The following is a 20,080-nucleotide window of genomic DNA, read 5'->3' on the forward strand; positions in this document are numbered from 1 at the left end:
GAGGTTCTCTGCGTAGACAAGATCATCATCATACGCAAACACACACTCGCTGAAGTGATGAATGAAAAGCTGACATCTAACAAAACTACCGTTCATGTAGCATGGCGGTTGAAGGCACACAGACACACCCAGGAAAGACAAATCACGAACGAGATCTCCTTTACGTCTCATTTGTTTCTGCTAGACAGCATGGGATTCAGAAGAGAGTGTTTGAGACGTTTGCTTTAGTCTAATGAATTTCTTTAATAAAAAATATTGTCTCACATTGTGCTCAGATTGAGCAAAATATATTTTAAATAAATATTCTTAGATATCTCATTCATTAGTTTAATACTGATCAATAATTTGTTTCCAAAATCTGAGAAAAGACTCTGACTTAATGAGTAATGAATAAACAACAAGACACTTTTTTTCTGGGCGCATAGCACTCTGATCATTCTGACGAGCTTCAGCAAAGTGATGAATAATTAGAGGTCATGTGTTGAAAGGAAATTATGTTTGCATTGGGGAGACAGACACGGCATTCCAACACACACGCGTGCATGCACACGCTCCCATTAAAGACAGGTTTTCCTAAGGAGTCATCAATTATATCAATGCATCACTTCAATGGAGAAGTGATCGTATAGATGGGATTTTTCCCTGCATATAATTCAAACGCACACATTGTAGATGGATGACGCTGTCTGCTGATCATGTGTCCGCAGGAGCCAGCCCTTTAGTTCCGCCTTTGCATGTATGTACGATTGTGTGCATGTGTGCAGGATGGAAAAAATGCACACGCACACACTCAGACTCAGGGAAAAGGGGATTTCCATACGGTTAAAGGTAACATTCACAGAGACTCAGTGTGAGAAAGTGAATTTAAAACTCGACTTTCGTACATTTCAAATGTCCAGCTACTCTGACAGGAAGCTGGCGTACGTTTAGACACTGTCTGTCCAATGTTCCCATTTCAACTGTGAATGCCGAATTCTGTAAAAATCAACTGTGATCATTCCATTTTATTCCTGACTTCTTCTTACTATGTTGTATAATGTTTGCTCAACAGATTTGAGGACTGAAACCTTTAAATGGTACATTTAAAAACCTTATTGTTTGATGTGAAAAGTTCATTAAGGCTCAGGATTTGAGGTGAAAACACTTCAGGGGATCCACGGAAAAGATATTAAACATATAAAGATTATAGGTATAATATCTTCTTCAAAGAGTTGCACAAAAAAAATGAATGACTAAAACAAACCAAATTAAGCTTGGGTTACACTTTATTTTATAGTGCCCTTATTACACTTTACATATATTAACTATATTATTTCCTATAAATTATGCATAGATGTAACTAATCCTAAACCAAACCCCTATATGAAGTACATGTAGTTCTTTTTTATTACTCAGTTCTTAAATGTAGATGTAACATTGTAACATGGGCACTGTAAAACAAAGTGTACCGAAATATGATTGCATGTCCAGTGGTTTTGCAACTAGCCGACTTGCATCTTCTTCCTTAATTTCTCTGAAATGAATGTAAATGCAGATAAAACATTCTGCATTGTTCACAAGATGTGTGTGTGCAGCGCATGGCCAAAATTAGCCCTTAAAGAGTATCCGCTCTTTTTTTCAGTGGAGACGTGGATGTTGTCTTTCAGCGCGTGGCTCTCTGTTCCAGTTTGTTCCTGTCGCACTGTGTGCGTGTGTATGTGTGTATGTTTTCATGCCCAATAAAAGCTCAAAGGAAGCGGTCAGAAACTCCTCTCATTGTTATTAAGGTAAAGGAATCTCTAAGGGAATATCAGTTTTAAACCAACATCCTTTCACACACATACACACACTCACGACCGCCGTCTCACTTTATCACCTCGTTTCATGTCCTGCGCATCTTTAACTCAATTCTACCGATGATGTGAACAGGAAAAAATATGGCAAACTGTAGAAATTATGTAATAAAAACTACAACACACACACACACACACACACACAAACACACACACATAAGCAAGAGGATGCTACCTTTCCTGTTCGCTTACACCTCATGGGAGTCTGACTATTTTACTGATTTTAATGAGGGTTAGGAAGTGGAAAATTGTCATTGACCTTTTTTCTCCTGTACACACGTTTTGTTGCGCGTCTTTTGGCCAGACATGTATGTTTGGTATTTGGGTGGAAAAGCATTATTACTATTTTAGTATGAGTTCAAATATCTGGTACAAGCTATAGCCTTTAACTGCGGCATTGAGGATCTCAAAGCTTTGTGCGCAGATCTGATTTAGTTTTACATTCCAATCTTTAAGAAACCGTACACCTTCACATTTTAAACCTTTTTTAAGATAACAACAGAAAGAAAAATAACAGTCAAGAAACCTTTTGACCGCTTTTGAATGTTGTGAAAGTTCAGAGACGCAACTCACTTGGTTTTGTAAACATTGATATTGATATGCAAAATAAAGTTATGATTTTTATCCTACTGATGTCAATGTCTAGGGTACTCCCAATAGCTCACGTCTATATGAAGAACAACTGAAGTTTTTACATGAGAAGTTGCCTATTTTCTTTGGCTATTTCAATGTACAGAATATGATATGAAAGATGAATTGTGATTCATCATTTATTCACCCTTATGTCATTTCAAATCTGTCAAGTCCTATAGGACTTTCAGAACACCAAAGAAGATATTTTGAAGAATGGTGGAAAACGAAAATCTTTGGTCCTCATTCACTTACATAGGTTTTGTGTCCAAACAATATAAGTCATTGGGAACGGTTTTTGGTTACCAACATTCTTTGAAATATCTTGTTTTGTGTTCTGCAGAAGAAAGAAAGTCATACAGGTTTAAAATGTCAAGAGGATGAGTGAATGATGAAAGATTTTTTTTGTGTCAACTATCCCTTTAAAATTGTAAGTGACAAAAGAGTGCATGAGATAACAGTGGCAATGGGGTTCCTATGTAGCTCAAATAATGCACGGCAGATTTTAATACAGGAGAATGCACATTTATGTACACCATGAATGCACTTGAAGTCATATTGGATGCAAATGATTGCTTATCATGTAAATGTAAATTCAATTTTTTTGTCCAGAAGTGCTGCTCATGTACTTATTCTCTACTTAGTGAATGTCACAGTTTAGAGAGAAGAGTGTATTCTCAGTTTCAGACAATATTGCAAAGTCTGTATGACTAAAGAAATCACTTGAAATCAGTTCCGACTATGTAGACTGAAGCAAATATCTGATTTTATCCGTATTTTAAACACAAGGCTTTCTGCTGTTTATACTATAAAAAACTAAATGGATGTCAGTCTGTTATGCCCCCAAATTAGATTTTCCTGCCTGTCTAAAGAAAAGTCTTATTATTGCTTAGACCTATGATTAAACCTATGGCTATGTTTACACTGCACACAATTCTGAGTTGGTTTTCAAACCAGATCAAATCTTAACCATTTGACAAGTCAGTGAAGTATATATCTGGTGTATTTGTTGCAATAGTAATAACAGACATTAAGGATCAGCATAATGCCAAAATCATTTCTATTACAACTGAGAATAGCTGTCCAGTTTGGCATCTTTGGCATGTTACATTTATGTTTCTTGCATAAAAAAGCACCAACCGCTCAACTTTAACTTAAATATGCATTTGATTCAAACTTCACCACAAAATGAACGTCTCATTTTTTGTGACGTGAGTTGTCATAAATAATCGAATCGAATAATCTGTTCTGCTGTTCAGACTACGGAAAAATAAACAGATTTGAGTCAGATACGCTTCTGCTATTTGTTTGCCTAATATGGTGCCAGAACCCAATGACTCTTAAATAAACAGATACACGAGCACACAGTCGGACGTATCATTAATTCTCTTTGTTTAGAACACAATGTTTAAATAAACAAACAGCACCACAACACAAAGAGTGATGTGTATCAGTTCCGCCACCTCCAAAAAATGAACTCCTTCTGTAAAAACAAAGCACAAGCACTTATTTAATATGTATCAAGATCATGAACACACACCGACTCCACAACTGCTGATGCTTTATGATCAATTCTTTTGATCTCATGATAAACCTCCTTTTTTCACCCTAACAGAGTTCATCTCTCTCGTTATTTATTTAAAAGAAACAAGGTCACTTCCCACACTGACCCCTTTCACCACAGATCACAGATCGGTCTAACAGTCAGGACATGTTGAGGTAGGAATCGCCCTCCGGTGTAAGTCTTCGTGTCAGTGTGTTTACACTCAAAAACATTCCAACTGCTTTATTCTCTCCAGCTGGAGCTGAACCGGGATCAGTTATAAAATAAATAAATGCCCACAGTGTCCAAACAGCTTGCCACATCAAAACCTCAGAGGTGAGAGGTGGCGCTCCGCCTCATTTCCTCTGTGTATTCGGAGGCTTTTCCGAGAGGCAGGATTTGGGTGGAAAAGGGGCCGCCGGTCGCTCATCTCTTGTCTCCTTGATCCCGTTTCTGTCCTCAATCCCGTGTCCCGTAGGAATTATACTAATCAAAATTCCAAAAGAGGGGGTCGCCGGTGCGTAAGTGTGTGTGGTTGGAAAGCGGTAAGGTAGAACAGAAGCTCAGGTTACACCTTGTCTGGGAACTAAGCGGAGGTGTCTGTCGGTTCAGAGCACATAAAAATGTAATACGTCTGAATCGTGCCACAACCATTTCTATCATGATCTAATGTGATGTATAATATTCACATCCAGCTCAGTAAAAAGATACTAAAATCTAACATCGCATCAAAAATTCTAGCAAAGCAGGTTAGTGGATGATGGATTTTAGCTGCTCAGCCATCTCATCTGTCCATCTGAAAAGAGCTTTAAATGAATAGTTCAGCCAAAAATGAAAATTCTGTCATCATTTACTTACCCATCAATGGCGATACCCATTGACCTCTATTGTATGGACACAAAACCAAGTCAATGGGAACCGGCGTTGTTGGGTCACCAACATTCTTCAAAATATCGTCTTTTGTGTTTGGTAGAAGAATGAGCATCATACAGGTTTGAAAAGACAGAAGGGTGAGTAAACACAGATTTTGGGGTGAACTATCCTTTAAATTGACTAAAAGAAGGAAAACAAACCAGCTTTACATTGACTGGAAGCTTAAAAAAACAGTCTGGTTATGCACACACCAAAATGAACGTGCTTTACATTTCCGATCACGCTGACATAGGATTTTTCGATTTTGCTCAATGATGCACCAGCACTTGTGAAAATGACATTACATAATGATATGCTGTGAAAAGCAAATTTAAAGAGGAGTTTGTCTCATTTTTTTAATAGGATGGAACTATTACTGAACTCTATTACCTAAAAACCAGTTAGGATAGACCGGGGCGGAGCGCCGATAATTGTACGTGCATGTGCCCACGCTAAGGAGGTCTTTTATCTGAAATTAGAGAGTTTAATCGTTTTAGCTGTGGGTGCTTTGAAACACGGAGGTAAACGCAGGCATTTGTGCATCCACTCTAGCAGAGAATTAATCAAGTCCAGAGGGAAAACTTATCTGAGACACAGAATAGATCCCGAAATATAGCAATGTTTTTCCAGTTGCAGAATAATTGACCTGATTTCTCCAAATCTGTTTGTGATGTATTGGCAAATTGTAACAAAGAGCAGATTGTTAGAGAAGGAAACAACATCCTCTTGAAAAGCTCGAACATCAAACAACGAATAACTGCACATTTCCCCCTTTCCAAATTGTTCTTCCATTATACCAATGCGAATGCACCTTTCCCCCGATCTGTTGGAAGTATGTGTGTGTGTTCTTGTGTAATTTGTTAGCTTTTTGTTTGTGGTTTACATTAATTGCAGCTAGTCTCCTCTTGGGAGAACTGAGTTCAGAACGACCCAAGCGCAGAGGAAACACTGGTAGCGCTCAGAAGAAGTTAAATAAACAAGTCGGAGTAAAATTATTTGCAGGTGTATGCTGGCAGACGTTATCTGTGGCAGAGTCATTTCCAGAGAAGCTTTCTGCTTTATAACAGAATGTTACAGTGTGCTATGAAGAGACAGTTCTGTAATTGCTTCAGCTGCTTACGAAAGTCATTTCAAAGTGCAGGAACACATTAGCAGTGCAGGAAATTTTGGTCGAGAAGTGTGCTTAATTGGTTCCCACACGAGTTCACAATTCATCGTTCTGTTTTTAAATATGCACTTTTCAACCACAAACCAAGGAAATTTCTTGCATTGCATTTTTTATTTCTATTCCATAGTCTTCTTAACAATTTGCATTATTCCAATTATGCAGATTGAAACATGCTAAAATATCACCCAGTGAGCAAAAAATGCAACTATGGCAAAAAAACCTCTTAGTAAAGGTTTTTGGCTGAATAAGCTCAGACCAAGTCTCCTCTATCTACATATAGTGAAAATAATGTAATTCAATTCATCTTTTAAATGTAAAATTTGTAATTAAATTCATCTCACATTCTGTGCATTGAAAAAGCCAAAAAACAATAAGCACCTACTCATGTTAAAACTTCAGGTGTTATTCATATAGACATGAGCTATAGTACCCTGGACATAAGATAAAAATCATAACTTTATTTTGCATATCTGTATCAATGGTTACAAAACCAAGTGAGTTGCGTCTCTGAACTTTCACAACATTCACATCCGGTCAAAAGGTTGCTTGACTGTTATTTTTCTTTCTGTTATTATCTCAAAAATGGTTTGAAATGTAAAGGTGTATGCTTTAATTATTGAAAGCATTTTTGTAGACAAAAATATTTAATTGTGCTTTATTTATTTTTACAGAACTATTTTGTCACAGCATAATTCCCCAAAGTTAAATGTGTTCATTTAATAGAATTGAGGAGTTTGCTATTATTCTTAAATATGACAAAAAGAATTATCAATGGGTAAATGATCCTTAACTTTTGACTACATAGGCAGCTGCGTATGTTTAAAAGGACAATATTATGATATATTTAAACGTTGCCTCTGTAGATAGCTCTACCATCCAGCCCTAAAAATACAAAAGGAAATTTGTCCCCATCTACCCTGTGAAAGGCGCCATGCTGTGTTTAGTCATCATTAGAACGTCTAATAACCTGCCATAAACCTTCTATCAATGCTGCCTGACCTTGGCTGACCTCCTGTGACCCAATAGGTCATTTCCTGTTCCTTTGGGGACTGCTTTCTTTCGAAGGATGAGTCGCAGGTTACTGGGCGGAAGAAAACAAACCCGAAGAGGAACTACGACTGGACATGATTTGAAGAACTAAAGCTTGCGGTATGTCTGTTTGTGTCTGTATGCATTTGATATAGCAAGAGCTTAGAAGTTCCACACTTTTGAACTTTTTTGCCAACTCAGAATGAAAATTCTCAAGAGAACAAGAACAGAAGCGAGCTCTCACATTCATGGGATGCAGGGTTGACATGTAGGTTATGAAACAGCATTAGTAACGCAGATTCAGAGCGATAGTGCGTCTGAATGCTGAATGCTCATGTGTTCCAGACTGAATCGTTGTTTTGTACCGGACCGTACCAATCCCTCAGAACTTCACTCTGTGTGGGAGACCAAAACACAAGTTTGTGTGTGTGTGAGAGAGAGACAGAGTTCAACATCGGAATGACAGTCCAACAAATCGGAGCTTATGTCATCGCAATGAAGGTTGTGGTTAGGATGTAATTGTGTCGGGACATAGCAGAAATGGTTTGATATTTATTATATATTCCGAAAAACACAGATGGACTGTCTCCCAAATGCATGTACACACTAACACACAATATAAATACACACGCAGTCTCAGTTGTGGCTTTAGGGGCAAATACGGTGTACTGGGTATGCACGAATATGGAAGGATGTCTTTACTGTAAAAACAAATATATAGGTTGATAAATATTGATATTGTATCTATGTATATAAACAGACTGAACAAGTATTTCATATTTAACCCAAAAAATAATTTGCATAGTGAATTGGACAGTCTGACAACAGGTTTGATTTGAAAAGCAGGATCAGCTGGTTCTGCACACCGAGATCAAAATTACACGTGAATGTGCATAATAACAACTGATGAGAGGATTGATCAAGAGCATGTGCATGACATTGATCTCTTGTAAGAAATCAATCAGCCTGTTAACATTCCTCTCTGTCATCAATACAACAGTTCTTCAATGCACCCAGATCCCAAACCTGTTCTTTGTAAGTTGTCATAATATTTACCGAGTGTGAAACATATCTCACCATTACGTCCCACTGAGTAAATCCTTCATCGGACCATTCAGACCTTTCATCTGGCAGCCTTCGACGCAGAGATATGCATAACAGTTTACATTCTGGCAAACAAACACACATATGCACAAACATTCAGAAACACACATACAAACACTGTGTTATTCAATGAGAGTGAGTCATGGCAATACTGACTTTGGTTGAAATATCTCTTCGGCTCTGTGCGGTTTGGTGTGACGGCATAATTAGAAGCTTGAGCAAATGAACTCTTCTGTAATTCGGCTCTTAGAAACAGACAGGACTGTTATCAGGCTTGTACTTATTCACCATTACATGATCCGGACTGCTGACAGAATGGAACAGAAGTCTGGTGGGAAGAGCCAAACGTGGAGGCTGGTGAAAGCCGTTTACAGAGCAACTACAGCCATGGGATTCAGATATTACAGTCGGAGATGACTGAGTGTGTATACTTTATATAGAGAGAGATCACAATTATTGATCGTGAAAGCTTTGGCCGGTTCCTAACTACAAGAAAGACCATTAACTGTCGTAGGCCACTAGCTCATTTGAATGTGTGTCTTTTCACGGTGTCTTAGAATCTGATGAAAGGACATAGGATTGGTTGTCAGATTTGGAAAAACAGGGAGTAAAATAATAAACGTAGAATGTTTCACAAACAAGCCGACAACATAGTGTACATGGGATGACTTCAGCTGGAAATTTAATGGTGGTAAACTTCTCAAAAGTCAATTACCTCATTCATGTGACATGATAGATTGCTGCGAACCGAGGCTGTGAACTCGCTGGTGTGATGTTTGGTTTGTTGTCTTAAAGAAGGATTTAAATGAATTAAATCACTTGAGTTGAGTTTAAATTAAGCCACTATAATTTAGACAGAAAATTACAGTATGACATTATTTGTTCATGTTGCTCTGAATCAGCGATGCCCAATTCTGTTCCTGAAAGCATCCCAACACTGTACGTATTGTGTTCTTTGTTAGACTTGTTAGATTTACCTAAAGTCTTAAAGAGCTCTGCTGATTGATTAAATCGGGTGTATGACAAGTAAGACATCTTAAATGTAATGTTGGGGTGTTTCCAAGATTGGGAAATACTGATCTAAAGTCATTCATGTATTTATCAGTGGAAACAAATTAAAATTAAAATTAAAATTATAATTCTAATTCTTACTTTAACTTTAACTTTAACTTTAACTTTAACTTTAACTTTAACTTTAACTTTAACTTTAACTTTAACTTTAACTTTAACTTTTAATTTTAATTTTAATTTTAATTTTAATTTTAATTTTAATTTTAATTTTAATTTTAATTTTAATTTTAATTTTAATTTTAATTTTAATTTTAATTTAATTTAATTTTAATTTTAATTTTAATTTTTTAATTTCTAATTTCTAATTTTAATTTTAATTTGTTTCCACTGATAAATACATGAATGACTTTAGATCAGTAAAAATTAAAATTAAAATTAAAATTAAAAAATTAAACACAAAATACAAATTAAATTAAATTAAACACACAATACAAATAAAATAAAATGAAACACACAATAAAACAAAACAAAAAAATATAGTAAAATATTGAATTTAAACTGAATAAATAAAATCATACAAAACTTGATGTAATATTTATATAATAATATCAATATTGATCCTAATAATATGTTATGTTTCACTATTTGTACTGTAAGTTTACCAATAAGCAAAATAGAGACCCATGGACAGAATCAACATCATCAATCAACAATACAAATTTTCATATTTCATCATTTGGAAAAAATACATTGGTGTCCCAGACTGAATTTTTGTAGCACAAACATGATAGTTTTCCTGTAGGTCTTCTACAAATGAGATTCTCTGAGGTTACTTGTGTCCAGACAACCCTCTTCATTCACTGGGAACATTTTCTCTAATTGGTGGACAGAAAGCTGTATAAATCGATCACCCTGCATATGCTGTTAACACTCTAATATATTCCGAAATGCTGACACCACATACACAAACACACTTATTCATGCATGAAAAAGCATTTATTTATTCACGCACTCACACATGCTCGGACATCCTGAGATGTTTGGGCCAAAGTGAGTCAATAGGTGAATGCATAATTGAATAAATGAATAAATGCATGCGTCAATGAAGGAGATATTGTATTGATGTGAAACTCTGGGGAAATCAGAAGGCTTGTTAAGGGCGTTTTTAATTGTTGTCAGATTTCAAACAACAGTCATCCGGCCTGGTTTACAAAAAAGAAAAACAGGGCAGTCACTGGTCACTCCTGCACTGGCAACACTGGAAGGTTCTCAAGGGTCCCGACCCATGACCCCTTACCCCACGGCTCCTGGGTGATGTTGACATTGCCTGGTGAACCACTGAGTTTAAGGAAGAGAGAAAAAGAGAGAGAGAGATGTGAGTGCTTGGAGAGCGAGCGTCGTAGATATTGTGAATGAATACGGAGTAGATCAAAACTGAAGATAAACCCAAAGGTCGTGACCCCTGCTGGGTCAGCTGTCAAGAGGTGTAAATGATACAGGATATGCCGTGTAACGCAGGTAATGTTCAGTCACACACACAGATGTACTCACGCACACATATTTCAGTTAGTGACAAGACACTTTATTTACAACTTCATACCGGAAGATCCTGACACACGCACATGCAATCACATGATGATTTATACGTCTACTGCTAACGCACACAGAGAACTGCAAGCTGCACTGTGGGTTTCATTCTGATGGATGGAGAAAGTCAGCGAGCGGAGTGTTTGAAAAATGAAATATTGTCTACAAAATGAATGTGTCTTCCGCTTTATGGACAGGAGAAAGGTCGATTATGCTTCTGATCTGATGCGTTTCCCCTCAATCAGTTTTTCACATTCAGTTCATATTTCTTCCAGCATTCCTAAGTGTTTCAAAAGCAGCACTTTTTATTACTGTAATTTTTGGGTTCAGTAGCTCAATGCAAATAAATGGCAAACTGTCGATTATCAGTCAAATAAATAAATCTTAAAAAGTAAATCTTTAAAAAAAACTCCGACATAAAATAGCCGACAATGTATTTTTTTTAAAGACTTTTATGTATGGTTAAAATTATTCAGAAAAGTTACAAGAAAAACCTCTAATTTGACATAAAATGGTCGTTCATTAAAAAACGATGCATTTTTCATCACTTGAGTGTTGATTTATTAAATATTTGTCTCCTTTTATTAGGTTTTCATCTACTTAGAGTGTTTCTCTCAATTCAAAGGATCATAGCAAAAAGATTTCCCATGGAAATAGTTAGTGTTTAAAATGCATTGAAGCAGGGTCATTGTTTCAATGAATTTAAGGAATATATTTCCTTCAGCTGGACAGCAGGCAGTGTGTGTGTTTACCCCTCAACGTGTGTGAGTCCATATGTGAACCCTGAAAACAGGCCAGCGGTCTGGTATTTCTCAACTAAAAGAATTAGTCTATCACACAGTTGCACAGACGCACACACACACACAAACACACACTCACATCTGCTGGCAATGAAGAGCTTGACTACCCATAAATTGGATGAGGCTTTAAAGAAATTCTGTGTCTAAAGCAAAACACTTCTGGAGTCTGCAGATACGTCTAATCCTAACAAGGAACTTACAGGTCGGCTGTAAAAAAATGTCACTGCTTAAGAAATTCCCGGCCAAGGGACAAAAACACAAACATATATAAACAAGGGAAGTGCATCATTAGTCCAGCCAAATGAGTTTCAATGATGATGAACTGGATTCTCATTTGCTTTAAGTGACGTTTTGAAGAGCCGCAGGACAAGAACGTGAGTTAGTGCGGAAGTGGAGAATGAAATAGAGAGGTTATTCAAACCTAGAAATCGTGTTGCGTACAAGTTGAACTGAAATGACAGCATTTATTGCATTATGTTAATGGATAAAGAAAATAAATAAATAAAATGAAATGAAATGACTTAACATTTAAAAAAAGGTAAAAGATCAAAGTTGAAAACCGCCTGCAATATTCCTTTTAAATTGATAACTTTTGTCTACCAGAATCTTGTAAGATGACCCTCAAATCATAGACAAGCAACAACAGACACTGATAAAGAAAACAAGCGAAAGAAGGACATATCCCAGACCGACAGGCCCATAAACCGGACGGAAATCAAAGCCTTGCCAGCCCCCCCCCTTCATGAGACACACCAGTTCAAACTCATCAATCAACCCTGGAGAAGGGCGGGACCAGAGCTCTCAACACCACATACATACACAAACACTTCAGATAACAGCAATAAACAAAGATAGGCCATACAAACAACTGTGAAATGATTAGAATAGCTGAGAAGTACACAGTCTGAATAATGACTGCATTGTGTTTTAGGTGTGTGTGCATTCGTCTATACACATAAAGCCTGTACATCAGTAAATACAAGATTAACCTATGTAAACACCACAACACCTTTCCCAACTAAACTTTACGGTCAGTTCACATATAGACAGGGGTGCCTTTCTTAAATTGTTTTAAAAATGATTTTGATTTCCTGAACTTACAACCTGATGCAACCCCACCTAAGGCAGCGTCATGTTGTAACACATCAAAACCATGTCCACACCTCAATTACCCAAGATCCCCTCTAAGTGCTCAAATCAACAATCCGAAGCATTGTTCGGAGGGTAAACCCCTGACCTTTGACCCCTGCATTAACCCAAGAGATCTGGAGAGAGGTGCTACTCTATTGCGGTTTGTTTGTAGTGTCTCCATTTCCCATGAGAAAGATCTGATTGGTTTAAGACACTTTCCTCAAGCTAACACGCAACATCTGTACGTTTCCGCCTCTTTCTGGTCGCGACAGTCCGGGTGGTGCAAGCAAAAGCGTCAACCCCGACCGGTTGTTTGGGTCTCTGACCTTTGACATCACACAACACCAGAATCACGACACAAACCCTTCCGGCCAAAACTACGCATGGAGAAGCAACCAGTTTAAGCTTTGGAAACGCATATGCACAAGCCAACATTGAGGGGATGGTTCACCTAAAAGTGAAAATCCGCTAATCCTTCATTAGTAATAAAATAGTAATTCCAAACCTGAATGACTTTCTTCTGCAGAACACAATAAAAGATATTTAGTAGAATATCGTTAACCAAACAACACTAACTCTTGTATTTCTCAAAATATCTGCTCAGATGGAGTCAGATCTAGCCTTTGCACACACACTCATCTCTTAGTTTAGTACACTACTTAGTACTGTTACTCCTAAAAACCTTTCTTTATTTCATTCCCTTCGAAATTACGAATAACAAGAACATCATCTGCTTTAATTGAATTAGATGCCTAATTTAAAGGGTGTTTAGGATGTTGAGAGTCTCATGATATTGATTTGAGATGGAATGGACGTTGTGTGTGTGTGTGTGTGTGTGTGTGGGTTTGGCAAGAATGTGTGTGAATACGGGTGGGTCTTCACATTTTCTCTTCTCTGTCATCAGCTTCAGAGGCTCATAACTTTTCCTATTCAATGAAAGTGTGATTGCCACAGGAAATGACATCACTTAGGCTATTCAGTGTTGTAGGAAGGAGAAACTTCCTGCTTTAATGAAATTATACGAAAACTGTCCTCCTCTCTCTCTCTCTCTCTCTCTCTCTCTGTTTCTTTGTGTCTGTGTTCCTACCTGATCCTCCCGAATCAAACCTAGAGATCAGATTGTTATCTTCAATTGTAAAAATGCTATATAAGTAAATCATGTTGTTTTATTAAAAAAATCTATGTTAAAACTAATCTATGTTTAATCTAATGTAGTATATAATATTGTGCTATAAGAACAACAGAAATATAGGGTATGTCTCCTTTTAAAGAGCTTTTGTGTGTGTGTGTGTGTGTGTGTGTGTGTGTGTGTGTGTGTGTGTGTGTGTGCGTGTGTTTGTGTGTGCTTGTGTGTCTTTGTCAGCAACACTCGGTGCCTAAAAGGTTATAAACAGCGATGCCATAGAAGAACCATTTTGGTTTCACAAAGAACCATTCAGTCAAAGGTTCTTTAAAGAACCATGTCTGTCTTACTTTTTATAAGATGAAGAACTTTTTTATGGAACCATTGAGACAAAAGGGTTTTTCTATAGCATCGTGAAGCACCTTTATTTTTTATAGTGTAGCTATATTTTATATTTAAATTCTTCAAAATATGTTCTTTTGTGTTTAACCGAACAGAGTATGTATTACTCCTACCAGCATTTTTTCCAATATCTTTCTCTGTGTTCATAAGAACAATGACATTTATACAGATGTGGAACAACTTGAGACTGAGTGAATGAAGACAGCATTTTCATTTCTGGGTGAACTGTACCTTTAATATAACAAAACCTTCCTTAAATCCTCAAAATGTGGCGTTGAAATGTGTGTTGATGTTAGAATATTGGTCAATGAACACACATCACACATCCTCCTTTGTCAGTTCCAAAGGAATTCTGTAGTCTGCTAGCAGCATTGTATCTGTCCATTATGAAGAGTAAAAGACTCATTAGACATGGGTAGAGATAGTAACAGCAGTCAGAGTCACATGAGCCTCATATGAATTCAAATTCCCCCTCAAGGCTGTGATATCCTTTATGCACATGACAGGAACATCAGCACAACATCCTGCTCATCAGACATCTATTATTTTTCATCAGTTTTAGAAAGCGTCATGTTTTACACTCTTGATGTGTGTGCAGATATATAGAACATGAGCATAACCTGGATTATGGCCCCAACTGCCTAAACTGATTGTAACGGTGGAAAACCCAACATCTGTAGCGCAGGAAACCACAGAGCGCAGAACAAACGCACACTTCCTATCCTGCGGAGACATACATCCACCAACAAACATTAATCATAATGTGTGTGTGTGTGTGTGCGTTCGTCGAGCGTGCGTTTGCGTGTTTCTGTGTTTCAGTGATCACACCCTCATTAAGTTGTTTAATTATGTGTGTACATTTATTATAGCGTGTGTATGTTAGATAGCTGTAACTTGGGAGAGAGTCTCTCATTTAGTCTAGAAAGGCCCCTGTGGTGCCACTTACTCCACTCTTACTAATTAAAACACTTTCCAGCTCTATTAAACCTCTCTTGCTCTCAGCCATCATACTGACAGAAAGAGAACCCTCATTTACTCCAACAGCACCCTGATACATGCTTTTTAGTGCTTTACAGTGAGAAATGCACATTTTCCTGTTAAAGCATATAGTGCAATCCTAAGGTCATGGGTTCATTTACCCCACAAAATGCAAATTGAATGCAAATTGAATAATACAAATTTAATTGGCTGATGAAAGTATCCTACATGAATGCATAAACACTGCAATGCAAAATAGATGGTGAAAATCTCACTAATGCACTAATGTGGTAATTACTTGAAAAATAATGATAAAACCAATGTTCAATAAATGACTTTACGTACAGCATTAGTATTACAAGCACAACTAATAACAGGTCGACTATATAAAAGATTTGCTACATTAATACAACATTTTTGGATTTCACAGAAAGAATGATGTTTTTTTGTTTGCAATTCAAACAACATAAACACATCGCATTCCTTCTGATCAGACGGTTTCGAGCGCAGGGCACCGGGGACTTTCCCTGATAATCCCAGCAGATCCTGCATCACGCAGTCCCAAAACACAACTCACTCCATTATCACACAAATGCAATGGTAGTGCTTCAAAGAGAAGCACTTTTAATTCTGTCTCTTGTGAACGTTCCCCCTGTTTCTCTTTCTGTCTTTCTCTCTGGGTGGTTTAAAGAGGTTTAATCATGCTGATGGCTGTGATTAGGGCCATTTCCCATGGGCCTCCACTCCAGGCCTGGCCTCCACAGGAAGTCACACTGGCCACTGGCGATCTACCTTCCTGTTCCTGCTCTTCTGCACACGACTGCTCCATTGAGTAATACAACACACTTCCTCAAGTTTGCATATTCACTCACAAACACAGCACCACCTCAACAAGAGGTTCATGAAACAAGAATTAGGGTTATACAAAGAAATTATATATATATATTGTGTATGTACAGAATTATATACCGCATGTTTACAAGCAGATTCATTAATATTCACATGTTGCATATTCGCTGTCCCTTACACATTCCTGTTGTATATAAATGATGAAACAAGGCTCATTCATGATTTAGATGTGAGCATACTCACTGTATTCTCGCGGTGTGTGGTCTAAACCCTTCGACACAACATTCAGGGCCCTGCTATCTTTATCAGTTTATCAAGCAATCTACAGTACTTTCCAAACTAGGCACATCCAGCAACATTCAGAACGGCTGGTTAGTGGGAATTACTGTTACTGTATTGTAAACTAAAGATGCAAATATCAGCCGATAGTTAAAAAACAGCCGATGATCAGAACCGATGCATCCTGTCAATCAAAAGAGGACAGGAAAATGCAATAAATCAATACTAATATGTATATGAATTAATAACATTTAGACAGTTTAAAACAAATTAGTTTAATCTCCAGAATCACTCCGAATAATCGGCAGATGTCAAATAAATTCAAACTTTATAACTATTATACTACAGTACCTTTCATGCTACAAGTTAATATTAATTTCATATTATATAGTTTAGTTTATTAATTTATCATACCCATCCGGTCTCACAAAAAGCTGGCAACATGAGAACCTTTAGAAAAAAGTAAAGGCACATCAAAATGTACAAAATCTTTGGACATACTGCTTATTTTGCATACGGATTGGTCATGGACGGTGGCAAATTCTAAAGCAGTGGTAGACTATGCATAAAACATCATCAGACTCACTCACAAATTAAAGTGATAGTTCACTCAAAATCAAAATTCTGTCATCTTGTCCTCACCCTCAGATTGTTCCGAATTTGTACAAATGTATGACGTATGATGTATGACGTTCTGATGAACACAAAGAGAGATATTTGGAAGAATGTCAGTAACTAAACAGATATCATCCCCGATTGACTTCCATAGTATTTCTTTCCCTACTATGACAGTAAATGGGTGATGAGATTGGTTACTGACATCCTTCCAAATTTCTCTCTTTGTGTTTAGCTGACCAAATAAATGTATACAGCTTTGGAACAACCTGAAGGTGTGTAAGTGATGACCGAATTGTCATTTTTGGCCAAACTAAGCCTTTAAAGTTATAATACACCCAAATATTTGAATTCTGTTATCATTTATTCACCCTCTTGTCATTTCAAACCTGTACAACTTTCTTTCTACTGAGGAACACAAAATAAGATATTTTGATGAATGTTGTTAACTGGCCCCCATTGACTTGCATTGGTTTTGTGTCCATACAATAGAAGTGAATGGGAGCCGCTGCAGTTCGGTTACGATATATTTTCTGTTGAGATGAAGGTCAAATCATTTCAGAATTTTCTTTTTTGGGTAATCTGTTCGATTATTCGATGGTATTTAATGGTGTTATTTTGTAACTAAATGTGTGCCATGGTTTTAATATTCATACACAATATATTGTGCAATGTTAATGGAGTATGCACTCCGCATAACTTTAGTCTATGTGTTAGAAGAGAGACGGAAACAGAAATATGTTATTATTATAGGATGGGTCTACAAAAATAATTTGGAAAACACTGCATTAGTGTAATAAAAGTTGTACACACCAGAGCCTCTGAGAGTGCCAACCAGATCTCACTCTCAGACAGATGTTTTTTCTCACCATCTTTCTCTCTCTCTCTCTCTCTCACTCACTCACTCTCTGATACCAGCTCATGTAAGGGTGGGTAGTTGGCTGGGTAAAGTTGGCAGCAATACAGGAATGCACAGAATGGGCTGTGAGTTCCAACAGGAGGTTGTTTGAAGCTCACACACATTCCTCACACACTCCGTGTGACCAGAAATGAGAAAGCCAATACTTGTCATTTGAGAGAGAGACAGAGGGAGAGAAACAGAGTTAGACTTGTTGAATAGCTACACAGTGAACGATGAATAGCAGCAATAAGGAAATGACTTCAGTCCAGAAGAATGTCAGATTTAATTGATTTTAAGATCACATGATGATGAAGAGGGGGGTCAGAACCAAGATGAAGGCCTTGTGGAGGGCAATCAATGACCCTGGGGAGGTCAGAGGCCTCTGGCTGCGGGCTACTGCTGTCCCCCACACACAAAGCCCAGGGTTAAGCAGAGAGCTGAGATGTGTGCTTGAGCTGACACATGAGTCAGGCTAACATTTGCTTTCAGTATGTGTACATTGGGCTGTGGTTTTGATTGGAACAACCTTTGTATGTTTTAGGGTAAGCAGGACATTGTCAGTCTGTGTTTATTTGTATTTTAGTTTAGTAGTTGTATGTTTGTTTTAGAATACTCTTGTTTAGGTCAAATGTATATTATTTTGTGTGAAAACGGGTGAAAAATGTTTGGCTAAAAATTCTGTGATCAATTATTCACTGTGTCATTTAAAATTCTGTATATGTCTCTTTTCTCTATGAAAGACAAAAGAAGATATTTTGAGAAATGGTTTTGGGTCCATGCAATGATTGTCTTACAAGTTGTTTGGTTAGCATTTTTTTTCAGAATATCTTCTTTTGCGTTCTGCAAAAGAAAGAAAGACATACAGGTTTGAACATGAGCCCAAAATAATTTACCTTTGTGGGTGAACACTTTAACATAGCGGCCGCCATTAGAGAAGTCAACATAAATATGTTACATAACAATAGCTTTTTGAATATAATAAAATAAAGAATAATTTAAAACATAATATAATAGTATTTTTTTCTACGTTACTGGTATAATGAAAATGTAAGATTCCTTTAAAATGTTTTTCGTTTTTTTTTTGCGTTTCCAATTCTAAGTTTAAAAAATCGCACCTTTAATATTTCAATCGTCCTATTTCCTAGATTTGGAAGTAAAGAAGCCTATTGTTTTCTTTGTTGCTTGTCTTGGAGTTGTGTAATATGCATGAGTCTTGGTGGCAGTTTGTGTGTGGGAGGGTCAGTTTAAGCTGGTGACACGGGTCAACGGCAGTTCCTCATATCTGTCAGCGTCTATCTCCCCTGAGACTAAGAGCTCAGCCTGTCCAGACAGATGGAGCGGCTTGTCATGTCTGGCAGGTTTCCTCACAACAGGTGAACTCACTTGACTAAGATGCACACACACACACAAAACCACAAACTATGGAATGTTGTTTAACGTCATTTTCGCTCTTTAAAATGCTTATGCTTTCTATTCTCCAACTCATTCAAACATCTTAATATCCTTGAAATCATTCATGTAATTTTTAAAGAACAAAAGCTTGCATGTCATCACACCAGTGCAATGCACAAAAGAGCTATGCATCACAATAATGCATTTCTGTGTGGAACTTAATATGTAAAACCTAGGGATGCTTTTCATAACAGGGGGTTCAGGATGCTTAGTGGATTATCCCTGACTTTACTGCTTAATTCACTACATTATGGCACTTAATTCAGATTATGTGGCAATATCCTTTCGGTCAGGTCAGGGGAACAAAGGGCTCATTGTGCCTCATTATAGATCCCACTTTGATCCTCATTTAAATGACGATCCAGCAGTTAGTGCCATGTTTGTATGTTCAGTGGAAAAAGTCCTGGACACATTCCTGTCAATACTCTCATGTCACCCAATACATCAGAGACCTTGTCCTGACAACAGCAGGCTGTAGCTTTGTAAGAGAGAGACATGGTGACTACAACTGCACTTCACTAATGAGCCACACACACTTAAGTCTTCCTTATGCATTGTGTTGCATGCATTGTTTGCCATTGTTTTCTGTCTGTGTCAGGTCAAATGCTTCATGTACTCAGATATCAGTGTCTAAATAAAACACAAAATGTTTTTTGACAATTTAAAATCACCTTAAAAAAACATAAACATTTCAAGGAACATTTATCACATTTGATTTGTGCAATGAGATCAAA

Source organism: Triplophysa dalaica, chromosome 13, assembly GCF_015846415.1.
Source record: "Triplophysa dalaica isolate WHDGS20190420 chromosome 13, ASM1584641v1, whole genome shotgun sequence".
NCBI lineage: Eukaryota > Metazoa > Chordata > Actinopteri > Cypriniformes > Nemacheilidae > Triplophysa > Triplophysa dalaica.